Here is a 26,010-nt window from a genome sequence, read left to right as displayed (position 1 = left end):
AACCTATCTTAACTAAAAGAACAGAAAATTTCCAAAAAATGAAATGCATAGATGGATGGATAGGTATCTATACTATCTCATACCGTTAGAGAAGATGTATTTACAAAAGTGAGCATTCCATGTAACTAATGCCTTCCGTTTTAGGCCACAAAACTTTTCTTGTTCCTTTTACCATTTTGAAAATAATACACACATCCTACCTTGTTAAATTGAACTTGCTAACGTGAGTTAACCTCTTTTTGATAACTCAAAGCCATCATTGTGAACATCAGTCACTATACTGTACTGTAATACAGTCAGTCCTTTAGGGCAACTGAAGTTTGTAAAGCTGTTTGCCCTCACACTAAACTACTCTACTTGCTAAGTTCCTAGATCTACCATTTATAAGTATTTTTTTTTTTTTTTTTTTTTTTTTTTTTTTTTTTGAGACGGAGTTTCGCTCTGTCACCCAGGCTGGAATACAGTGCCGTGATCTTGGCTCGCTGCAAGCTCCGCCTCTCGGGTTCACGCCATTCTCCTGCCTCAGCCTCCCTAGTAGCTGGGACCACAGGCGCCCGCCGCCACGCCCGGCTAATTGTTTGTATTTTTAGTAGAGTAGGGGTTTCACCATGTTAGCCAGGGTGGTCTTGATCTCCTGACCTCGTGATCTGCCCCCCTCGGCCTCCCAAAGTGCTGGGATTACAGGCGTGAGCCACTGCGCCGGCCTATAACTAATATTTTAAATCCTTCTCCCTTATTTATTTTTATTTATTTTTTTGAGACAGAGTCTCGCTCTGTCGCCCAGGCTGGAGTGCAGTGGCCGGATCTCAGCTCACTCCAAGCTCTGCCTCTTGGGTTCACGCCATTCTCCTGCCTCAGCCTCCCGAGTAGCTGGGACTACAGGCGCCCGCCACCTCGCCCAGCTAGTATTTTGTATTTTTTAGTAGAGACGGGTTTTCACCGTGTTAACTAAGATGATCTCGATCTCCTGACCTCTTGATCCTCCCGACTCGGCCTCCCAAAGTGCTGGGATTACAGGCGTGAGCCACCGCACCCAGCCTAAATCCTTCTCCCTTATTAAGGGAGCAACTGCTTCTTCTTATCATCACCGTGTCTTCATATAGGAGCCACTTCCATGCGAGAGCAATGGTTTGCCTCGGATCCTCTGTGGTTTGTCATGCCAAATAGCAGAAAATGAAAATACTCTCAGCAGTAAAACTAATAGATTACAAAGTAATCTACTTTGTAATCTATTAGTTGTCTGCTCTGGGAAGTTAGGATTGCAGGGTAGAGACCTTCAAGATAAGTATGATCTGTGTCCAGAGCAGCTCAGTGTTGCTTCTCTATATATTTTCGCTCACTGTACTTTGTAGGTCCTCAATGGTTAATTAATGAACAAGTATATATGTATTATAGAATATTTGTGTATAGACTTATATGCATATATAGTATAGGTGTGTGTGTAAAACTTGCATACAAATGTGCTGTGTACAAGGCTACACTACAAAGTACTGTATTGAGATCATTCCCCCCATGTCTCAATTAATACAGCTATTGAGACCACTAAGAATGTATATATAAGCTGTATCTTTAAAATTATTCATACATTACTGAGATCACTTTGGTTTCTCTCCTAGACTTTTGAATGTGGCACGTACTGTTGCAGTCTGCCTTGCTAGACCCTTGGAAATAACAGCTACTAAAAAAATTGCAACCTGTATCAGCCGGTTAGAGTATGATGGTTTTATCTTCTGATAATGAGGACAATATTGCATGTCACCATTACTCGTTTTGTTTTTACCTTTCTGCTTCTGAACTGACCCCAAGCTATAACATTGTTAAATATAATTAAAAATATTGCCCTACCTTTAGTGCTCATATGTGTGTCAACTCAGTCACAATGCTCATAATAGATTTCCCTTTCCCTTATTTAATGTTGATAAGCCAAGGAAATTTAGCATCCATAATTCTGTGACTCTTACCAGCATCTGTGTTCAAAGCCTATTCTTACCTCTTAAAAAAGTAAGAAAACATGGGATAGTATACACAAACAAGAACAATTGAGAGATAGTTTGGTTGTGTATTACATGTAAATGGGCTAAGGTTTATGGAGATTTTCTTGGAAAGAAAATATGATTCTTTTTAGGTAAAGCTATGCTACTTGGTCATTGTCTTCAGTCTGGGTAATTTGCTGGGGCATCTACATGGTCTCACTCAGTTTGCAAGGAGGAATGAGTTTTAGGACATAGAAGATGAAAATTAATTAATCCAAGTGTGAATTCTAATCTATGCTCTTGGTAGTATGCAATAACCTACAAATAAATGGGCCTTGTCTTTAATGGCCAACAGCTACTATTTATTGGATGTCACCCTGTGCCAGGCACATTTATGTTTTCTGTACCATCTCTTTTGAGCTTCAAAAAACCTTGATAGGTAGATATTGTTATCAGGTTCTGTTTCATAGATGAGACAGCATGAGACTTAGATAAGTGCCATGCCAAAGATCATAGAACTAATCAATATCAGAACACAATTTTAATTACTATGTTGATTTCTAGCCAGGAGATAAATATGACTGTACCTAATAAGTCAAATTTGTATAAACATCATTGATTTAACATCAAACCACTTGCCTTGATTATTTATAAAAACGGCATGACTCCCAGTGTATTTATTAGTATCAAATAGTTCAACAAAGGAAAGCTTCTATTTCCTTTCTTCCTCAAGTGTTTTGTGGGTTGCTAGACCTGGAGGGAAGAGTTGAAAGTAATTAATACTTAGTCCTAGAATATTACTTCTAGATTAATATTTACTAATGTGGGTTGATACATGCGTTCTCATTAGTATTTACTATAATACTAATTACACACCCTTTTATATGGCCTGGGACTCCAGGATATTCTTTAATGTCAACATGTGACTTTATATTTCAGACCCTTTTGTTCCTGTCCTCAAGACAGAATGGGCTACTCAGCCCATGCCTGGTCTGACTCCCCAAATAGAAGCATAAGATGCAGATTACAAATTATTTTGTTTCTTCGAAGATTTAGATAAAATTTTTCTTTCTTAAAATAGATCAAGATCATTCAATTTCTAGTTGGTCTAGTCTTCTGAGCAAATAATCTGTGCTTCTTGGACATTGGACTGGTAAAGTGAGAGCAACACAGTTTTTGCACAATTTTCCCTGTTGATGTTGTTGGTTTAATTCACCTAAGGTGGGGCAGATAATGTACAGACCTAACATTAGAGTCTGTACATTATCTGCCCCACCTTAAGTGAGCAGGGTCTCTATCCTGAGAGACCAACTTCTCTGTTTTTCTTGTCTTGACTGTTGGCGGATGAATAAATTCCTTGGGGTTACAGTAGGCAGTGATGCAAAGATATATTTTGATTCACTTTATGTGAAGACACAGATTTTTTTTTTTTTTTTTTTTTTTTAACTTGAACTTAGTTTTACTTAAAGTCATCCAAAGAAGGAAATGCCTTTACTTGTGGCAAACCATTTTGGTATCTGCTCATTTCTGTCCTATATTAAAATGATTTCTGTCTCACAAAGGCTGTGTAATATTCGTGGTCACATTATAAAGGTTATCAATCTAAAAAAGTTGGCATCTTCCAGATCTTAGGGGAGATATTTGAAAGGATCTAGTTGATTGACATATTTTTTTATTCGTATGTTTGACTTCGTATCAACATTATAACAATGTTGCTCTTGAACTGTATTTTCCCTATATCTATAGTCCATTTTCTTGACTTCTCAAGAAAAGCAAAAGCTTGCTTGCTATTTTAAAATCTTTTTTCTTTTTTAATTTTAAAGCTAAGTCACATCAGAACTCATCCTTCATAGGTCTCTGTAGGATGCTTCAGAGTGGCTTGGGTAATAAATTTGATTCAAAGAAAAATCAAAATAAATCCAGAATAAACTTAGTGTTATTTTTTACTTAGGTTAATTTAGACAGGCATCAGATATATTATAATTATGTATTCAGTGAATTGTCTGTACATTTTAAAAAAGTAATAGATGTAATGTTATGTTTTTCCTAAATTCAATTTTTGAGACAGGGTCTTGCTCTGTTGCCCAGGCTAGAGTGCAGAGGTACAGTCACAGCTCACTGCAGACTCAACCTCCTAGGCTCAAGCAATCCTCCCACCTTAGCACATCCCCCCACCCCAACCCCCACCAAGCTAGGACTACAGGCACACACCACTATGCCCAGCTAATTTTTGTATTTTTGTAGAGACAAGGTTTTGCCATGTTTCCCAGGCTGGTCTGGAATTCCTGGATTCAAGTGATCTGCCCATCTTGGCCTCCCAAAGTGCTGGGATTACAGGTGTGAGCCACCACACCTGGCCTCTACTGAATTATTGAGGTGATGTTTAGAGGTAGCGTAGCATGTAGGATGGACAGGATATCAAACATGTATCCAAGTCATGGTTCTAACAGTAACCATGTCATTCAGGGTGAATTAGTTATACTTTGTAAAGTGCATTTTCTTCATATACATTTTATTTATTAGTAGAATAAAGATAATTTATTTACTTTTATATATTTGTGAAGTTCATGTAAGTCCAGTAAGGGAATTTAATTTGCAGTGTCTTACTATCATTAATGATCAATGTCAATAATGAGTAATCATAGATCATCTCTAATTGATTTTAATATGTGGTGTGTGAGCTTTACTCTAGGGTGTTTGGAAAGTTTGTAATTTTTGGAAGCAATGAAACTACACTAAAATCTTGATTCTGGGAGATCTAAAACATTTTCAGATTTTTTTTCTCTGCCTATGCTCTCTTCCTTGCTCCTTGCTAAAGACAGACAACATTACTTCTTGGTGTTCTTCTTTAATTCTGGGTAGCCTGTTTGTCTACTGACTTGATCAGAATAAGGGAGGACCTCACCCTTTGTCCCATACTCCAAGAGACCTCCCAGAGGGATGTCTCCCCATGCTCGAAACCTATCCCGTCACCTGTAGTCCCTACTTGGTATCTCTCTCATTGTTTAGTATCTACCCTGTTATTAATCTTCTCCTTGAGAATCTACTCTTCCACATACTCTTCTGACAGTAACATCCTCTTCTTCCAAGAAGAATATCTCAGTGTTGCCGCTGCCCCGATCCATGTTAAGCGTGTGCCTGCACATGCCCTAAGAGCTACCAATCTGTGGTCTCTAGAGTGCCACTGCACCTTATAACAAGTAGACAATTCCTTCTTTCCCAGCTCTGACCTTAACATTTGTCAGTAGAATTTCTAATGCTTCACTTTGCGGTTCCTAGTCTCATAGATTCCCTTTTGAGTCATTCTAAGCTCTACCTCTTTAGGGGCTAAAACCAGTAAAATATGCCTTAAAGGTTATAAGTTGCTCTGCCCAATCATCTTGCTCTACACCCCCACCTCTGACTCTTGCCTGGCTTTCTCTCTCCTCTCCCAGTTATCATCCTCATCTCATACATATACAGTCTGGTACTGAGCTGGGAGAATGGAAGAGGAGAGAATATTATCTGCACTAGCAACAAGCAGTAAAAAAATACCTCAGTTTGGCGACATGATCATATGTGATTGAAAAGATCTGGGGAAGGAGGCTCTAGAGGGTTAATGAGTCATTAAAGGTCCAAATGTCAATGGTGCCAAGAAATTGAAAACGAGATTTTCCAGTGCTTGTTAGTGATACAGATGACTGAAGGCAGACTTGTAAGAGTTGATTCTAGTTGAAACATGTCAAATGAATATATACGTACCCAGAAAGGAGTTATCTTAATATAACTTTTGCACTTTCCATTATAGCTGCACTGCATTTTTACAAAGTTGTCATTTGGAATAATAGGATTCTTTCTAAAGATATTCAATAACAAATCATGGAATTAATCTAAATTCTGTAAAGGAGAACTTTTTTGCATGTGAAATAAAATTTAAATTGTAATACAGGCTTGTGTATTTGTGTTATATTAATCTAAACAATGCTTGATCATAATGTGTTGGTGAACTTGCCGCACAAATCTGTCTTACCAAACAAAACACCAGATGCAGTGCTTAGAATGGTGACTTGATAAAATTAGATGCATTGGGCAGAAAAGAAAGTGGAATGTTCTAAATAAATGTCACTAACTATTGGGAGGATGGAAGAAAATTATTCTTGTAATATCACAGACCCTTACCCAATTGATATTTTTTAAAATATATTTTGAATGCTAAGATGATAGAATTTTTTTAATGAAGGAAAATTTAATATTTAGAAATATGATTTCTAGAATACATGTTTCCATTTGTTATACTTTAAAATAATTTCTGAGATGTCATTTAAAAGTAGGTGGTGATTTGTACTATAGGAAGCATGAATTCACCTCTTGTGGTACTCTCCATGTGCATGAAGAAGTAGGAATGAGTTTGGAAATGGAAGTGTGGGAGACCTGCTTTTCCAAATATTGACCTGAGAAAGGGAATATCCATTTACAGTTTTGTCTTATGTCTGGACTTCTTTAATGAAGACTGTCATGGACTACATACTAGGGTTTAACAAAAAACTATTGTCTTTTTTATGTGCTTAGAGAATACATTCCCAGAAGTGCAGTCTAGCCTCTCAGCCAGTTGAGGTAAAAAAAAAAAGAAAAAAAAGAAAAAAAAATCAGTTAATTCAGTGAAAGGTCCACAAACTAATTGAATTAACTACATTGATTGGCTGTGTGACTGAATTAGGCCGGTAAATTTAGTCAAAATGGTAGGCTTTTTAAACTGAGTGCTAACAACAAAAAAAAAACCCGCTGGTTGGCAAAAGAGATTGAAATACAGTAGAGTTTCTTAGACGGTGTCAAGAAATAGGAAAGCCAACTTAAGAAATGTGTATCCTCAAGTTACAATGCCACTGAATTATCCCAGAGTCTTTCAATAGCCTGCACACAGACACGCCAAAGTTAAATTCTGGAAGAGAATATCAATTATGTTGGCTGGTGAAAACTCGTTCAAATCTTACCAGCGATTCTCACAGAACTAGAACAAAAAACACTATGGGAATGTCCCAGATTGGCTGCTCTCTGTGTTTTTCTTTGCCTAGAATTTAATATTTCTAAAGGCAGAGATTTTTAACAAGAATGTTTCAAAAGAGTAAAGACTGAAGGATATATACAAGCTATCATGCCCCTTTGTGGCTTATAATATAGTTCGTACTTGGCAGCAAAGAAGGACTAGGATGAGAACAATGGTAGATCTACCCTCTGCCCTGTTATCCATAAACGCCCATATACTTTATATCTCACTGCTCTCAAAAGCAAACCTTTATTTTAATCACACTTACCACCTTCATGGCCTTGAGCACCTGCCATCAAATGATTAATCAATGTTTTATGTGTAATTTTAAAATAAATGAATGAATGCTGAATGAATGAATGAATGAATTGTAACAGAGACTTAACAGTATTTTCGTATTTTCTCTTTACTTCACAAAGCTTATCTGGTTTTTCAAGCCTCAACAACCAGTTCAGGACCAATTGACTTTTCCTTTCTTTGGAATTCTTTTGTGCTTGTATTTTCTGATGATTTGGTTCTTGATTTTTATAATAATAATACCAATTACTATTATCATTAGAGCTAACATTTACTGAATGGTTAGCATATGCATGGCTTTGCCTGAAGCAGTTTGTATGTATTATTGTTTTATATTTTCATAACAACTAGTAAAGTGGACACAAATATTATATTGCACAGACAAGAAAATTGAGCCTTAAAGAGAATAAGTAGCTAGCCCAATGTCACATAGCTAGTATGCAGCAGAAATGAAAATCAATCCCAAACATTCTGCACTAAAACCTATCCTCTTAACCACTAATCTGTCTTCTGATCTATCTAATCTTCTTCTTGGGGACTTGTGTTAGTCTGTTTTCCATTGCTGTAAAGGAATACCTGAGGGTGGGTAATTTGTAAATAAAAGAGGTTTATTTTGCTCGTGGTTCTACAGGTTATACAAGGATGGTGCCATTATCTGCTTCTAGTGAGGCCTCAGGAAGCTTACAGTCATGACAGAAGATGAATGGGGAGCCAGCATGTCACATGGTGAGAGAAGGAGCAAGAGAGAGAAGGCTGAGGTCCCAGACTCTTTTAAACAACAAAATACCCTTAAAATCATTAGCTCTGTGAGGGCACCAAGTTATTCATGAAGGATCCACCCCCATGACCCAAACACCTACCACTAGGCCCACCTCCAACTTTGGAGGTTACCATTTGAACATGAGATTTGGAGGGAATATACATTCAAATTACAACAGGAGTTGACTCTGATTTTTTTTATTATTAATGAATGTTTTGTCTTTTTGATTGGATCTTAAGCTGCTTAATTCATTCTTTATTCTCATTCTTGATCCTTTATCTTGCTCTTGATGGAGCTAACCACACTGCAGATAACTAGATCATATTGATTTGTTAATTATGGATATTTTTAGCAAATACACTTCATCTTTATTATTGCTCTTGTGACAGTTCATAAAATTTGGATTCCTCAAAGAATAGCATGCCCCGTTTAACAACTTAAAATATGTTTATGCTATGTTAACAGTAAACTGGAGTAACTGTAATGAAAAGATGATTCATGGTTTAATTGAATTTTTGAGATGATATATATTGTTTGTTTACATTGCACTGGAATAACTTGATTTAACATATTTCACTGTTGTCCCAAAAGGAATCTTCTAGTTTATCATCACTCCACTGGCCAAATGCAAATGCTTCTTTCTTTCTAATTCTGCTGCTTATTTATACAGCAAGCCAAGTCTAGTTGATTTTCTGATACAGCATGAATTCAGACTCTGCTTTCCAAGCCGTTGTAGTCTAACACAACGAATTAAGTCATTCTCAAAATCTGTCTGTGTTTCTATTATTGACTAGCAGCCCAAAATACTTGAGGAGCACATTAGATGCAAGTAGTATTGCCAATTAATTTAAAATCTATTGATTCACCAAATAGCATTTATAGTCTGTAGAATTGCTGGACTTCTTAGTCTCTTCTGTCTTGCTGTAAGTCAGTACCTGAGACTGGGTAATTTATAAAGTAAAGAGATTTATTTGGCTCACACTTCATCAGGTTGTACAGGAAGCATGTTGCCAGCATCTGCTTGGCTTCTGGTGAGGCCTCAGAAAGCTTTTTCTCACGGCAGAAGGCAGGGGGAGCCAGTGTGCCACATGGTGAGAGCAGGAGCAAGAGATGGAAGAGGTGCTGGGCTCTTTTTAAGCCACAGAGGACAACACCAAGCCATTTCTGAGGGATCATCTGCCCTCATGACCCAAACACCTCCCACTAGGCCCCATCTCTTACATTGAGGGGTCACATTTCAATGCGAGATTTGGAGGGGACACACATCCAAACCATATCATTGGGCTATTTCATTTAGTTCTTCCATAGCTAGTCTATTTTCATTTCAAATTAAATGTACCTAAAATTAAACTCATTATCTTTGCTCCAAAACGTATTCTTCCTTTATTTTCACCCTGTGTTGACTGCATCATTATTCATCCAAGCTAAAACCTGGGAGTCATTTTCAACTTTTACCGCTGTGTCATCTCCATGTATAAACGATCACAAAGTTCTGCCCTTTCTACTCCCAAACACTCTCAGGTGTCGGCCCTCTTCTGTATGTCAATACTACTGTTTTAGACATACCATTTTCCACCTGAACTATTGCAGTAGCCTCTCAATTCACCTCTCTGTTTCCTATTTGCTTCCTTTCTATTTTCCGTATTTAATACTGTAAGTTTCCAATGGGATTATGCTATTCCTGTCTAAAAATCACTCCCATGTCTCCTTGACCTAAGAGTGAACGGACAGAAGACCTCCTTGATTTGGTTTCTGTCTGCCAGAGTCATTGGTTGTGCTTTCCTCTACCATCCGTACTCCACTTCTGTTCTGTGCTTTAGATGTCCAGACTACTTGGAGTTTTTTGTTTGTTTGTTTTTAACTTATATTTCTTATGCTCTTATTTAGGCTCTGTTTTCTAAAGAGAATGCCCTTTCTTTCATTCTAACTTTACCCTTCCAGACAATATCCAAGAGTTACATACTCTTCTGTAAATGCCATGATACCTTGTAAACATTTTTCCTAAGGCTTTTATTATACTTATTGTAATGAGTTACTTTCTTTTTTTTTTTTTTTTTTTTTTTTACTTTAAGTTCTGGGGTACATGTGCAGAACATGCAGGTTTGTTACTTAGGTATACACGTGTCATGGTGGTTTGCCACACCCATCAACCAGTCACCTACATTAGGTATTTCTCCTAATGCTATGTATGCCTCCCCTAGCCCCCCACCCCCTGATAGACGCTGGTGTGTGATGTTCTCCTCCCTGTGTCCATATGTTTTTGTTGTTCAATTCCCACTTATGAGTGAGAACATGCGGTGTTTGGTTTTCTGTTCTTGTGTCAGTTTGCTGAGAATTATGGTTTCCAGCTTCATCCGTGTCCTTGCAAAGGACATGAGGTCATCCTTTTTGATGGCTGCATAGTATTCCATGGTGTAGTTGGAATCTTTTGAAGATGGTGGTCTATGTCTTACATATCATTGTTTTCCTACTGAGTAAAACTGACCCTGGTAAATAAAAAGTGTTTAATCAGTGCTGAATGGCTGGATAGATTGATGAAGTAGTGGATGGGTCCATTTTTTTCATATGCTAGTATATTCCCAACAAATTACTTTTTCTGTCTGTTTGCTGGTTACATAATTTCCTGCAAAATAAAACAAAATAAAACAACTTCCCTGAAGCATCCTAATAATCTTGCACACCCAAACATAATTCCTACACTGCTAAATGTAAACATCTTTTATGAGCAATACTGAAGATTGCCTTTCTGTTGTATTCTACATAGAATGGAGGAATCATTGGGTTTTTACATTTGTTTCTACCTGAAAGGAAAAAGTTAAGCATTTTAAGTACTGTACTGTAGACATTGCTGTAAATTATAACTTTAATGGCTCTGGCTTCATATTATTTTCATTCAAATACATATATATATATAATTTAGCAAATAAGCACTTTTTGCTAGTATTGGTAGAAAAAATAATTAGATCTAAACATTTCTTTTTAAATAGTATCAAAGGCATCATAATTTCTCAAATAATAAATTGTAATTAAAATTGTGCTAGATAATTTTTGAGCTAAAATAGAAATACATTTTTACACATATATCCTTAGAGATAAATAAGCAGATCTGAGAGCTGGCATCTTCTCTAAACTACTTTTAGTTTTAATTATTGCCACTCTCTTCATTTTCTCCACTCCTTTCAAAAATCACATCGCCCACTGTTATTGTCTGCTTTGTAATATATGTAGATATGTGCAGGTTAAAGAAAAACCAGTTAAGTAAACAGTTTAATTTCTAGTTTAGTAAGCCAGAACAAAATGATGGTTGAATACCATTAGATGTGATCCTCAATATGGTGTTTTGCAAATACAAAGATATGTTTGAATTATAAATGCATAGTGGTGCTCACAAAAGCATGTTTGATTTAATAACTAATGTTTTGTAAGAGATCTCCCATTGCAGGGACCTCATGGAAAAGTTTCACTAAATATTACCATTTAAAATATATTTAATAAATTTCAAAATAATCAGTTTTCTTTAAGTGTCATAAAATGTATATAACATTTTATCTTTAACAGAACTGGGGAATTCAACTGAACATAATTTTGTCTTCACTTAGCCTCTTTTTTTGAAACCTTGCTAAGAAAATATTGATACATTTTACTCATAAGAAAACTGAAATGGGGGTAGAGGAACATAAGATCAGAGTGGATGATTGTAACACTTATTTTCAGCCTTGTTGTTCTAAGATCTCTATAAAGAATTCTGTGCTTCTGTAGGGGTTTAACCGCAACTTAAAATTGCATATCAAGCTCATCAGCCATGTGTCACCTCTTGACCACATAATTTATATGACCAAGGCAAGTTTTCTCTGTAGAATAAAGCATGGCCACATTTGAATGAAATCATGGTTTTAGATTAACTTTAGCAATTACACTCCATCTTAAAAAACAAAAACAACGCACAAGAAATTTTCACTGGACTAACTTTGATTTGTGGCTTTTTTTTTTTTTTTAAACATAGGTATAGCTGAAAGCTGATGATACATAATGAAGAAGCTAATAAGAAAAATTTTGAATTGCTGTGTAAAAAATGAAATTATTTAAGTTCCTATGAAATGCTGTGAATAGTCAACAAAGATTAATGGTATTATAGCAAATTATGGTTGCATATTTTCAGAATCAATTTAGCAATCATTAAATATTATGGGTCATCATAAAGAAATTTGTTTTCATTGATTTTTACATGTAGTTTTTACATTAGGTTAGGTACTAAGTTGAATATTTAAAAATATGTTTAAGAGTTGAAAACTAATAAAGATCAAATAAAATGTAATGGCAATAGAAGATACAGAAAGGTAATTTTAAATAGTAATAAGCTCATTGTATTTTCTTTTCTGGTTTGTCCCTATCATAAACACTGATGGAAAATTTCCATTGTTCTCTAAAGTTTTATGTACAGTTATAGCTATAATATACCTACTTGAAGCTTCAATTATGTTAGCTTAACAAAATAGCAAAATATATATTTATGGTTACAATTTACTGCTGAATTTACAAATCTCCAGTTCAAACATTAATTCTTTACTGTACTTAAAATGTATCATCACATTTAAATACAAAAAAGCTTTTCCTCAAGGCCAACATGCTTTCTTATGCTACAAATTACACTCCAGCTACTTCCTATCGATAACATATATTTAGTTATAAGAAGTGCATGCAATAAGCAAAGATTGATTTATCTGACTGGATGAATATTAAATAAATTTTGTGTAATGAATATGTGTCACTTACATTTTTTCAGAAAAAAATATTTGAAAATGATATTGATAATATAAAATAAATCAAGAAATATATAAAGTTATATCATATAATTTTGCCATATTCAGCAACTGGAAAATCTGAATTTTATCTATCAACACAGAAAAAAGATATATTTTCTGTGAAAATAGCCAAATAGATAAAACACTAAAATATATATTTTTTTAATTTCTTATACTCTGTATAGAATATAAAATGTCTTTTCTTCATTACTCAGTTTCTATAGCAACTTGGGAAATGTTGTTCTCAAGAGAAATTCTCTAGCATTTGTTTGCATTGTCAGGAAACCAAAAGAAGAAAATAAATCGATATAAGCTTTGTAGAAATCATGTTTTTAAAGATTTATATAAGTTACACATTTTGAATTACAAATAAGGATACCATTAAAACAGATAGGATCCACAGATACATGCTAAAATTAGTGGGTAAAAATTTAAGAAGAAAAAAGATATTTTCATAAACTTAAAGTGTCTTTCCGATGGTATTTATTAACTCTAAAGTGATACATAGTAACTTTTACAGTGGAGTAACACAGCAGACACCAATTAAACCAAGTGATCAAAGATCACCAAGCAATATCATTTACCTCCAGACATTATGCTCTGAGAAGGGCTTACTGCTTCTAGAATATTCTTGCAATAAATGCATAACCTCAATCTAATAATGAGAAAATATCCGACAAACCCAAACAGAAGCACATTCTACAAAATAAGTGATCTATACTCTTTAAAAGAGTCAGTGTTTCCTTAGTGCTCCCACCAAGGGAATTAGGGAGACAGGACAACTAAATGCAAGGTAGGATCCTAAATTGGATCCAGGTACAGAATAAGAAGATTCATGGAAAAACTGGTGAAATCCACATAAAGTCTGTAATTTGGTGACTAATATTGAATCCATGTTATTTTCTTTTAATAACTATCCTATAGTGATGTAACAGATTAGTATTAGGACAAACTGGGTGAAGAACATACATGGTAACTGTCTGTACTAACATTGCAGCTTTTCTGTAAATCTACAATTATTTTTTAAAAGAAAGTAATAATAATGTTGTCTACATTACAATAAAAATAGAAAGCCATACCCATGTCTCAGTAAAATAATAAAAATACCATACCCATGTCTCAGTAAAATAACAAAAGTAAATAGCATTAAATATATGGAGGAGCACTTGTCAAGTTTTCACTAGGTTTTTTTTTTTTTTTTTTTTTTTTTAATGATAAATGATTACTCTCTTAATATATAAATGTGAACAGCTTCTTACTGATTTTATGGCAAACTTTTGGAACATGTATGATGCTTTTTCACCTTGAACTAATCTTTAGGAATATAGCAGAGTGAGAAGAGACCTGCATTTATTCATTAGATACATAGTGCAGTGCTCTTAAGATTCATATTTTCCCTAGATAAATATATGCAGATAGGATAAAAAATTTGAAGACAGTGTGACAATATGAACTTTAGATGTATAAAACTACTCCTAAAATTTATTTTGTCTATAACAAAAATTATGTGTTGAAATGTCTGGTTCATATTGTGTTCTCCTTTTGGATTAGCCTTGAAAATTATGCTAATAGTAGCCTTTTTGGAGATTACTGTTCTAAATTTGAGGTTTGGTTGATTCCATTTCTTTGTTGTTGTTTTTGGACTTTTTTTTTTTTTTTTTTTTTTTGAGTAACTGTGGGAAAGCCAATATGCGTTTCTGTAAAAAATCACAATCTGTGTCTCAGATCTCTACATATATACGAGGGTTACTATATTTATTTACATTGTTTCTACTCTGGGATGTGATTATGACAAATTTAATAATGGATGGGAATACAAAGAATCTTTTTAAAAATCATTATTAGAATATTATATAGTTTTTTATTCAAGTGGCATGTGTCACCCAAAATAATTTGTTTTGAAATTTGCTTAGCTATATTGTCTACTTTATTAGCAATAAATAGTTCAGTGGTTAGTTAATAGTTATGCTATACCTCCAAGTGAGGATAATAAATAGTGATTATAGAAGCACCTTGTAAAGTTTAAAATGTTATACTAAAAATATAGTTTCTGTTTGTATTTTTGATATTGCTATTTATTTCTATTGCAATGAGTATTTCAGGGAAAAATATATTCTACTCTAAAACCTCTGTGGGGCTTTCCAAAGACTTAAACTTTAAAGCTCAATCTCCCTAATCCTGCAGAGTTTTTTCAACTATTTTTTGCTACCTCACTTAATAAACCGAGCTCCACCATGTTCCAGGTCCCACGCCTGTCACTGGGGTTGAAAGACGGTAAGACTGAGCCCTGTCTTCTAGATGCTCAGAGCTTAAATCCCCAAATGTATTGTTTGTTATTTCTTTGAGTGAACTCTTTCTTCAGACCAGCTGGCTACACTCAATTTCCTGATGGCCACCACTCCTCCCCTCCCATTTCTCCTGCTTAGATTTTCTTCTCTCCGATTCCCACAAATTCCATAAACTTCATCACCTGGAGGTATCCTCGGACCAGCACCATCCTCAGCAATTTTTATTTCAACACTGAAAAACTCAGCGTATGCTTTCTGTATACCACAGTGCATCTAGGTTTCAATCTGACCTTTCCTCTATTTACCTCCTCCTTCCTTTCTCTCACCCCATAATCATAACCCTTGATTATGAAATTCCCACCTGAAATTCCTATTCCATAATGCTGTATCTCTAAAGCACAAAACTGATATGCATGCTCTGTAACCAGGAGGAGGAGGAATCCCTATACTGTTAATGCTTTCCATGCTTTCCAAACTTTTACACATCAGAATGCCCCCCCAAAATGATGATATTTGAATGACATATTGAAGTAATTGAGGAGGCTGTTTGCCCCTAGGTTATACTCAGCTACTCCAAGAGTAGAAATACTGATATCACAGCACAACTGTCCAGTTTTCAGCAAAACACAACCTATTGTACCAATTGTACAGGTAGTTACAGAGCAGTATTTCTTCTTAAATCCCATAATCAGTGCATTTTCTTCTTCCTGCTGCATGATATGCAGTTACTCCTTTCATATAACTTATGGATACCAGTATTTGGCTGGAGAATATATTGCAGTAGTGATTTAAGAAGCTTGTAGACTATAAAGAAGCAAACAAAAGTTTTTCACATATTGACTGTATCTTTCACTCTTTGAGCCATTCCCTTAAGCTTGAACAGAACACTGATTAAGAAAGGAGACCTTGAGATAATCACTCTTATTTATTTATTTATCCACGTATCGTATAGTGGATGATCTGTGAAAATGCCACTAAGATATTGAATGGATAATCCAGTGTGACCCTGGAAAGCTGTAAAATGGAGCCTTTGTTGAAAAAGAAAGGAGACGTTGAGATGTTAGACATTAGTAGGATTGAAATACCATTCAAAATACTTCACAGCTCCCATTGTTTCTAAAAAGCATCTTATTACACAAAGAAAACCCAAGAGAAACCATCATTAGATGAGTGATGTATAGAATTCTTACTTGGTTTAAGGTGTTTTGTTATGCCATAGACAATATCAAATATATATTCTGAAATATATAAAGCATTATGCAAATGTAAGTAATGAAAAAGATGCTAGTAAACTTTGTCAATGGGACTTAACCAACTTCAGACTATGGCTCCAAAACTCTGGGAGCTTTTAATGCACTTAGAATAGATACAAAGATGCAATAATACTTAGGAATAAAAAGCCCGGGGCAAAAACAGAAACATATAGGTGGTAAAGCTAAGAAGGAATACAGTGTGTTAAAGAAGGAAAATATAATTTCTAATAGGGAAACAGTAGAGAGTTTCTTAGAGAAGATCAATTTTGAGCTGAGCATTAAAGGATGGATATAAGGAGAAAACTCAGAGTTCAGATTTGATGCAGCAGTGAACCAACGAATTTCCTTTGCTCGCCCCATTTATATTACATTCTATCCTGGTCCTTATACATTTAACAACATAGCTATCAGCCCAGTAACATATCATTACTTGCAGAATGCTATTTATTTCACAGCAGTTGATATACTGAAAGGAACTAAAAATATCTTTCTTATTCTGTGAACATGTGTAACCAATATTACGTCCTTCTAATAATTTGAAGCCCTTCATTCACCAAGTGCTATTTGGATCACTTTATTAAATGTTAATGGAAGAAGCCCTCTATTATTTTACTTCTCTGAAGATAGCAATTATGAAATTGTCCCTGCTGAATAGCAAAATATGTTGATAATATGCAATTAAGATGCATCATCAGAAAAAGAAAAGTGCAGTTTACTTGACTGAGTTAAATCTGTAAAAATGAAAAAAAAATTGTATTAATTCTTTGTATTTCTCTATATTTCAATTTATAAATTTTTAAATCTTTAGAATAAAAGCACAAGTTCATAAATGAGTAAAGCATCCTAATTGCTTTTGAAGAATGAAGAAGTATATGGTAATAAAGCAAATTTCATTCAAGTAAAGCAATCAGGAAAAAATGTTTTCCCTAGCTACTTAAAAGCAAAATAAGTTATTTTTCTCTGGATTTCTCTTTTATATACTCTCAGCATGCCACCCACATGTTCTCTAAACCTAGAATCAGTAAAGTTTGTTAAATGGGCTTCACTAAACACACACACACACACACACACACACACCCATTATTTTATGCTCTAGAACTTGGAATTAATGTATACTGTCTACCTGGTTTGGCCCAGAATACTGGACTAGTAGTTCTAACATATTGTAACAATTACAATTGGTATTTAAAGCTGTTTGACTCTTTTTTTACCTGCATAATCTATTCTGAATGATGGAGCTTCAGAGTAAGAAACAGACATCCCAATACAATCATTTATTCCCATGAAGCAAATGCTCTGTTTATTATCATACCCTTACCAAGTGTTGGTGAAAGTGTGGAAAAGCTGGAACTCTCACATACTGTTGATGGGAATGTGAAATGGTACAACTTCTTTGGAAAATAATTATTTGGAAAATAATTTGTCAGATTCTCAAAGAAGTTAAACATGTACCTACCATATATCTACCTAAAAAGCTAGACATATACCTACCCTATAATCTAGCCTTTCTACTCCCCAGTAATTGTTTAAGGGAAATGGAAGAGAAATTCACTGTAGTGACTTGTTTTTGAATGTTCGTGACAGCTTTAATTGTAAGAGACAAAAACTGGAAACCATCAAAACTTGAATAGACTAATGTGGCATATACATGCAAGAAATACTCCTGAGCAAGGAGAGCGAATGAACAACTGATATGCATATCATGGATGAATCTCAAAATAATTATATTGAGTGACAGAAACCAGGCAAAAAGTCTACATACTTTATTGTCTCAATTACTTAAATTCTAGAAATTGCGAACTAATCTCTAGTGACAGAAAACACATAAATGGTTGCCTCCTACTAGGAGAATTGGTGGAAGGGAACAAGAGGTTACCAAGAGACTCAAAAAAAAAAAAAAAAAAAAAAAAAAAGAAAAGTATGGGGTGATAGGTACGCTTGTTATCTTTGATTATTGTGCTAGTTTCATGGATGTATAAAAATATCAAAAATATCAAATTACATATTTTAAATATGTGCTGTTTACTGAATGTCAATGGTGTCTTAAGATTATTATAAAAGGTGGGCCGGGCGCGGTGGCTCAAGCCTGTAATCCCAGCACTTTGGGAGGCCGAGACGGGCGGATCACGAGGTCAGGAGATCGAGACCATCCTGGCTGACACGGTGAAACCCTGTCTCTACTAAAAAAATACAAAAAACTAGCCGGGCGAGGTGGCGGGCGCCTGTAGTCCCAGCTACTCGGGAGGCTGAGGCAGGAGAATGGCGTGAACCTGGGAGGCGGAGCTTGCAGTGAGCTGAGATCCGGCCACTGCACTCCAGCCTGGGCGACAGAGCGAGACTCCGTCTCAAAAAAAAAAAAAAAAAAAAAGGTGGGAGGCACACAGAGTTAATTAATTGAACCAGGAATAGAAAGCAGATTTTTGCCCTTTTATTCACTGTTCTACACTGCATAATCCAGATTTTAAATTATATGATCCAGCTAAACATGTGTTTTATAGTTAATTCAATTATTGGATATAATTAGAAAAAGGCCTCCCTTTGATAAACAGACCTCCAAAACCACAGCAAAGCCTACCGTCTTATATGCAGGGTTGTTAATAAATTGTTACTTTCTCAAATAAGTCACAAGCGCAAATACTTTGCAGAGTTGGTTGAAGAGAGCACAAAATTTGGATTTCTGGCTTTAAATGGTGAGCATTTTGCATGATTAACTCATTGTAGCCTATTTGGTCACTTGAGGGGATTGCCAATAGATCAGTTATTTGATTTGACGTTATTATTTATCTAGTAGGGGAATTTCAGAAAAATGGCTCTTTCAATAATAAAACATAGAGAATTGAGATGTAGCTGCATGAAATAAGTTAATTTTAGTTGGCATTTATCTGTTTAAAAGATTCAGGATCAATAACAGAATAGTAAGACATTTTACTATCCTTCACAGCTATTCAAACAGAGTATTTTAAGGTATGAGAGGGAACCCTCCTTAGATACTAGATAATGTTTTAGAATCTATTTTATTATCTGGTAGAAAAGTAGTAAATCTACTAAATCTAGTACATGGAATTAGCATAATGATTAAAAGCTGACCTTATTGTAGATCACACAATTTTTTTTTTTTTTTTTCTTTTTTTGGAGACAGAGTCTTGCTTTATCGCCCAGGCTGGAGTGCAGTGGCACGATCTCGGCTCACAGCACGCTCCGCCTCCCAGGTTCGCGCCATTCTCCTGCCTCAGCCTCCTGAGTAGCTGGGACTACAGGTGCCCGCCACTATGCCCAGCTACTTTTTTGTATTTTTAGTAGACATGGGGTTTCACCGTGTTAGCCAGGATGGTCTCGATCTCCTGGCCTCGTGATCCGCCTGCCTTGGCCTCCCAAAGTGCTGGGATTACAGAGATCACACAAATTCCTTAATCTCTTTTTCATTTATGCATACTGAGGAAAAACGTGGCCTGTGGAAAAAGTAGTAAACTGGGATCTATCAAAGCAATCATATTATGTTAAGAGAACAAGTTAATTATACTTTTAGTTCATCACATTTGATACTGTAAAGTTTAACATGATTTGTTTTTTTCTCTTCTGAAAGCATACATGTGAAAAAACCAAAAATTACATGAATTTTTTTTTTTTTTATTTGAAGGATAAACATCTCTTTGCCTTTTATTAAGAAGTATTGTTCTTCAAAGAAGGTAATAGCATTAGGTCATTTTTATTGCAAAATAAGACTGAAATATATCCTACAGTTTCATAGTTTTTTTTTTATTTTTTATTTTTTTTATTTTTAGGAACGTTAATTCCATTTTCTATTACATCAACCTAAAGCTTTATCTTGGTTCAGAGAGAACATCAAAGTATGTGCTTTGGTTTTTAAACTCATGGCAGAGTTTCTGGATGAGAGAAGATGACTAGCTTTTCTATGCCCAGAGAGTGAAGGACATTGTATAACCCAAAATTAACTATAGATACTTTCCTGTTAAATTTTTTTAAAGAATCAAGGGCTTTGCCTTTGGTTCCACATGGTAATTCTGGAGCCAAAGTTGGAGAAGGATTTTTTTTTTTTTTTTTTTTTTAAATTATCAATGTAGAAAAAACAAACCCAATGCCTATCCTTGTATCCCGCCCCTCCCGCACTGCCCCCCACCCCAAAACACACACAGGCTTTAAACTTTGAATTCTCAAAAGTTTATTTTTGAGCTAGAGATTTGAGATAAATATTTTCTGCTCTAGCAGAAAATTACTTGGCTTAGCCAAGTTTCTTTGAAGAGAGAAGCATGCTGTTTGTTCCTTAGTTTGCCTTGTAATTATTTTCTTTTGTAAGAGGGAGAAGGAAAGTTATGCATTCTGTTTGGAAAATGCAGAAGGTATTTTGCAATAAATATTAATATTGCTTTTAGCATTCATAAATTATTTAAATAATTGGTTTGTTTAATTGTACATTTGTCATCTATCTGCCATAATACACTGTAAGCTCCAAGAGGGTCTGTTTGTTCACCATTATATTCCTAGCCCCTGAGCAAGTGACTGCCCATAGTAGGAGCTTTATAAAGACTGTGTATGAAATATTTAAGTAATGATTTTCCTAGAGTTGGTGCCATTGAGATTCAGATGCAAAGATTCAGAAAGCAGGGTTTCAGCTGTTGGGAAATAGGTTCTAGGTATTTTCAGTCAACTAAAATAAGAAAAGTTAAAGTAATAAAAATAATCTTAAATCTTTAGGCTCAAAATTGTATTTGGGATACAGAAAATTGCAGTAGAAGCAAAAGTGGATAGAGTGCATACTGTTACACACATAGATTGTGAATTCTGGATGATTCATATGTGAATTATGCATATGCATTTGAAAGTTCCAGACTCACATTTTCTACAACCCAGAATGAATTGAAATTACCTTTACTACACTAATTGTCATGTATCCTAAAGGCATGCAAGTAATTATGAAATTAGCCCAACCCAAACAGAATTAGAAAGCCAATTCTAAACCAGGACAATGCCAAACATGTGTTTTTACATTTTCTCTAATTTTTTTCTGTTTATTTAAACAGATAACTTAGACTTCAGTCTACAATTTAAAGGTTCCATAGGGTCAGGTTGGAATAGGCAGTTTCTTACCAGAGATCATGAATGGGAGGTCAATAAACTGAAAACAGCAGAGGGAGCAGAGCTGAAGCTCAAACAAAAGCCAGTGTCTAAGAAGCACAAAGGAGAATCTGAAGGTTAATTTCCCGAAAGAACTAAGAATCCTCTCAAAACCCATGAATCTAAAAGACAGAGATGTGAAAACAAGCAGCAAAGTTGGAAGGAACCAGGTGATCTTCTAGAGAAAATATTTATTTGGAGGCCGAAAAAAAATACAGTACGTGGATGGTGTTTCAATGAGCAAAAGGACATGATGAATGGTTTAAGTCAAAGAGCACGATAGCCCTAGGAAACACTGTGAAGCAGATGAAGATGTCTTGGATATGTTTTCTTCTCTGACCTCTATCACCTATATCTTGTTTTATTATTACTGGGCATCATTTCTCAAATAGTGCTCCATGGATCCTAATGATTTATCAGAATCGTCTGTGTGTTTGTTAAAAAATTAGGCTTTCTGGATGTCATGCCAGGTCAAATAAATGAGAATCACTGGGAGTAGAGTCTAAGAATCAATGATTTTTACAACATCTCTAGAGAAGTTTTATTCTCTCTCAAGTTGGGAAATCCTGGATCTACACCTTCAATGCTAGTGTCCTCATCTTATTCCTTATAAGCTACCATTATGTTGGACCTTACTCTCTGATACAGAAATTTCCCTGACCAAAATTTTCACGTTTCAGAACCCAGAGGTTCAGGATTTACTAATTGATTCCCTAAACAAGGGGTTCCCTATAATTTGGCTTCCCTGGACCACAATGGAGGAAGAATCACCTTGGGCCACACAGAGAATATACGAAAAACAACAACAGCAACAAATTGCAAAAACAAAAACAACAACCACAACAACAACAACAAAAAACAACTCATAGTGCTTTACGAAAGTTTACAAATTTGTGTTGGACTGCATTCAAAGCTGTCCTGGGCCTCATGCAGCCTGCAGGTTGCTGGTTGAACAAGCTTACCATAAACCCTTCTAATATATTAATTAGAGAAGAAATAGGCTTATTTTGTAGGAATTGTTTTTGGACAATGCCATCATTCTCTTGATATGTTAACCATTCATACTTGGCTAGAATTTGAAGAGAAGAAAGTGGAGCATTGGGTACCTAATGAGGGTATGTGTTGAGGAAGATGTCCATTTCTGTATGTTTCAAAACATACCATGTAGGTGGCCACTAACTGCCTGTGCAAAGAGCTAGCCCTGAATATAGCAGGGCAGGTGTGGTGTTCAAAATACTGAAGGCAAAATAGAATCTGCAGCTTTTCCTTTCAGATGATATACTTTTCTACATTATGCAAGCTGTGGTAAGGACATTTTGTTTAGTTTATAGCATTTCAGAGCCTGTTGGGAGGAATTGAAATAGACTTTGTACATGTACCCTCAGACTCTTGAAAAATATATGCTATGTACATTGTAATATCAATACTGTCACAGAATCTGTAGGGAGTGAAAGCCTTAAGGAATAATACAAATAACAATTAGGAGGAATTTCAGTGATGGACAGACCAAACAATTCCCTTCCCTGCCTCTGCAAGTCTAAGAAGCTTTCAGGAAGCACTTCATGAATTTAACAACAGGTCTGCCTGGGGAGAGACGGCTACCACAGCGTTTGCATGTCAAACATTTCAGTTTCTAATTAATATAAAAATATCCAGGATAGTCTTCAGATGGTGCCTCAGAAGTAGTAATTTTTTGGGGGGGTTCTAAATGACATGAAAAAGTAAAATTATTTTAGAAGGAAGGGGAAACCCTTGCTGTATAGAATCTCATCATTTTATGAAGGCATACTGATGCTGTCACTCATGTTGCTGTACCATAGAATTTTCCTAATGTAGCAACTAGGAGACCAAACCAGCCTCTGGGGCTGTGTGTCTAAACAGCTGTTGGGTAATTCTTGAGGACCCTTTAGGCACAAGCAAGGAAAAGTGGAAGCCATTAATAAGCTATAGTTGAGCCATGTGGCAGAGGAAATCATTATTTATGTTTGCTAAATGGAATAAAACTGGTTTCTGAAAAAGTAAAGATAAATGCATGCACCTAATTTGTTTTTAGACTTGAGCAGTTCATGTTAAACTGAGGCTCAGATGAGGAAGCAATCTCCGCAAAAAAACGCACATCTGAAAGTAGGACCACAGACATGTCTTGTGAGTTCTTCTATGAATCTTTTCCTGAACCTCTTCTTCTTTGGTGGGCTAGAACTTTGTCTTTGGTATCAAAGAGACCAGAGATTCTTTCAATCTTGAATTGTTACCTAAAACTCTCTTTCTCTGTAAAACTGAGTTGTCTAAAACTCAGTGTGTATGAGTGTCTAAAACTCAATTTCTTTCTCTGTAAAATGTGAATAGTAGAAGTACATACTAGTATAATATGGGCAAGAATGAACACTAACCACTTGATACTTAGGGTGAGATCTTAATCATGAACCTAATATGAGAATGAAATATATGTCCTTTCCCTTACAATTTCATACTACACAAAGAACTTGCAATGATATTTTAAGATGTGTTTGCAGACGTGCATCTGCACTTATAATAAGATTGTGAATTTTCAAAGGTCAGAAACTTTGTTTTCTTTATCTCCATATATCCAACTCTGAGATCAGTGCTTAGCACATATTTGAAACACCATATGTATTTGTTTGATATACTGATGAATGGACTACCTGAGGTTCTGGGAGGTAGTGCTCCAGTATCTTGGAGGACCCTACGTTCAAGTCAGAGGCAGCCAGCCTGAAATATGGCACTGACCTGCTTCCTGGAGAGTCCAAGCGCCAGACATTCACATTGCTGTAAACCAGCAGTCAGTCTTGCTACCACTGTCAAGCCTCTCACCTGTTCTAACTGCAAGCTACACATTACCCTTGCACAAGGTCTGTTCTCACTAGATGAGTTTTGATGTTTCAAGGTGGGAGAACGCCACCATTCTAAAAACCAAAACAGGTTAATGGTGCTAGGTGATGACTTAATTGTGGCACTGACTTGCAAAGATTTCTTTTTGCAAGTAATTTTATCTCAGTCAGTCTATATTCATATACAGTGTGGAGCTAGACTAAGAGTAGTTAATGTTCATTCTAGTTACAATACTTTTGGGTGAAGGCAGGCAACACAGGGTGTTGCGGACAGACGGACTTCAAGGCATTTATCCTAACCTTGCAATTTATTAGCGCTGTTATCTTACATGAAAACCATAACTTCTCAATGTATCTATTTCCTCATCTGTAAAATGGGGATGTTGAAAGTTACCACAAAGAATGTTTATGATAATTAAATGAGATGATGTGACATTGCTTACCATGATGTCTGGCACACTAAGAGCCTCTCCTGACCTTCCAACTCCCCAGTGTGTAAAGTGCAGTGGATAGGAGGCATTTGATGTATTTATTTAGTGTCCCCTGAACACCAAGCACTGTTCTAGATGCTGGCATAAATCAATGAATAAAATAGAAAAAGTCCAGTCCTCTTGGAACAATTTTAATGATAAATCTATTTTTTAATATAAAGTAGAAGTATACTTCCAAGATCCCATTGTGTCTTCAAAACCTCCAATCATATTAGAATAAAAACTTAATTTAGAATGAAATCAAAGAAAAATCAAGTATAAATGATAGTTATAATTTATTGTGAAATGTTAATCAAGGCATTAAATTTCAGAAAAGGAAATCCTGTTGAAAATTTTTAAAAGTTGTGGATTAGGGAAAAAAAAGAAAAAGCAAGCTAAAAGTCATATTAATTAAAGAATGAACAACTAAGTTTTGCAGAAAAATATAAATGAATCTTCAACTCACAATGTACAGAAATATATTCCAAATAAGTGTGGCATTTATAGAAGTATCTTTGGTTTTTAAATTTAAAGAAATTTATAATATTTTTAAAATATAAAATTCTCAATAATTTATGTCAACAAATTATTTTTAAGTAGGATTCATTCCATTTATCAAGATTACCCCTAGACAGTATACCAATGTGATGAATACTCCCCAAAAAAGTGACATTGAAACTTCTTAGATCAAAAATACCTCATTATTTTATCAAAGGAAAATATCCTGTATTATCCTGTACCTAAATAAAACGGATCAAGTAATAGGCCTATCAAATGAACATGTTTTCTGGGCAGGAGAAACCATACATAGTAAACATAATGATGTTCTTTGTAATGGGTAAATGCTGTAATAAATGTCCAGCAAAATGGGAACTAGTTTACTGCATAAAAATATGCATTGGCCAAAGAACAATTGCTTATATATTTATACTGGAATGGAACCTTGAGGCAATGTGTCATTGCTGCATTCAGCATCCTCCCTACTTGATGGAACAGTAGTCATACCTCATGCTATCTAATGTGTGTGGCATGCCAGTGGGGAGCAAATTGGAGGACTGAAAAAGGGCCAGAGGGCAGAAGTTGGGTGGTGAAGAGAGGCAAGCAATGCTTCCTGCCATCACCCTCTCTCATGATTTCCCTGAAGCTATCCTTTTGTGTCCAT

General features: G+C 35.4%; 1 protein-coding gene and 1 long non-coding RNA gene across 28 annotated transcripts in view; one reads left to right on the top strand and one right to left on the bottom strand.

Annotated features, from left to right (window-relative positions):
• The window catches only part of NRXN1 (neurexin 1), a 1,145,126-nt gene that overhangs the window by 353,809 nt on the left and 765,307 nt on the right, over positions 1 to 26,010 (top strand). The gene's annotated exons all lie outside the window — the stretch shown is intronic.
• Positions 2,618 to 26,010, bottom strand: part of LOC103876943 — a 61,840-nt gene continuing 38,447 nt past the window's right edge. For both annotated transcript variants that reach the window (XR_001894641.3, XR_001894642.3), the window contains one exon: positions 2,618 to 2,726. This is a non-coding gene — a long non-coding RNA (uncharacterized LOC103876943). The remainder of the gene's footprint in view (positions 2,727 to 26,010) is intronic.

This window comes from Papio anubis, chromosome 14, assembly GCF_008728515.1.
Source record: "Papio anubis isolate 15944 chromosome 14, Panubis1.0, whole genome shotgun sequence".
Classification (NCBI taxonomy): domain Eukaryota; kingdom Metazoa; phylum Chordata; class Mammalia; order Primates; family Cercopithecidae; genus Papio; species Papio anubis.
Note: the sequence above shows the minus strand (reverse complement) of the source record. Positions and strands in the feature narration are given on the sequence as shown.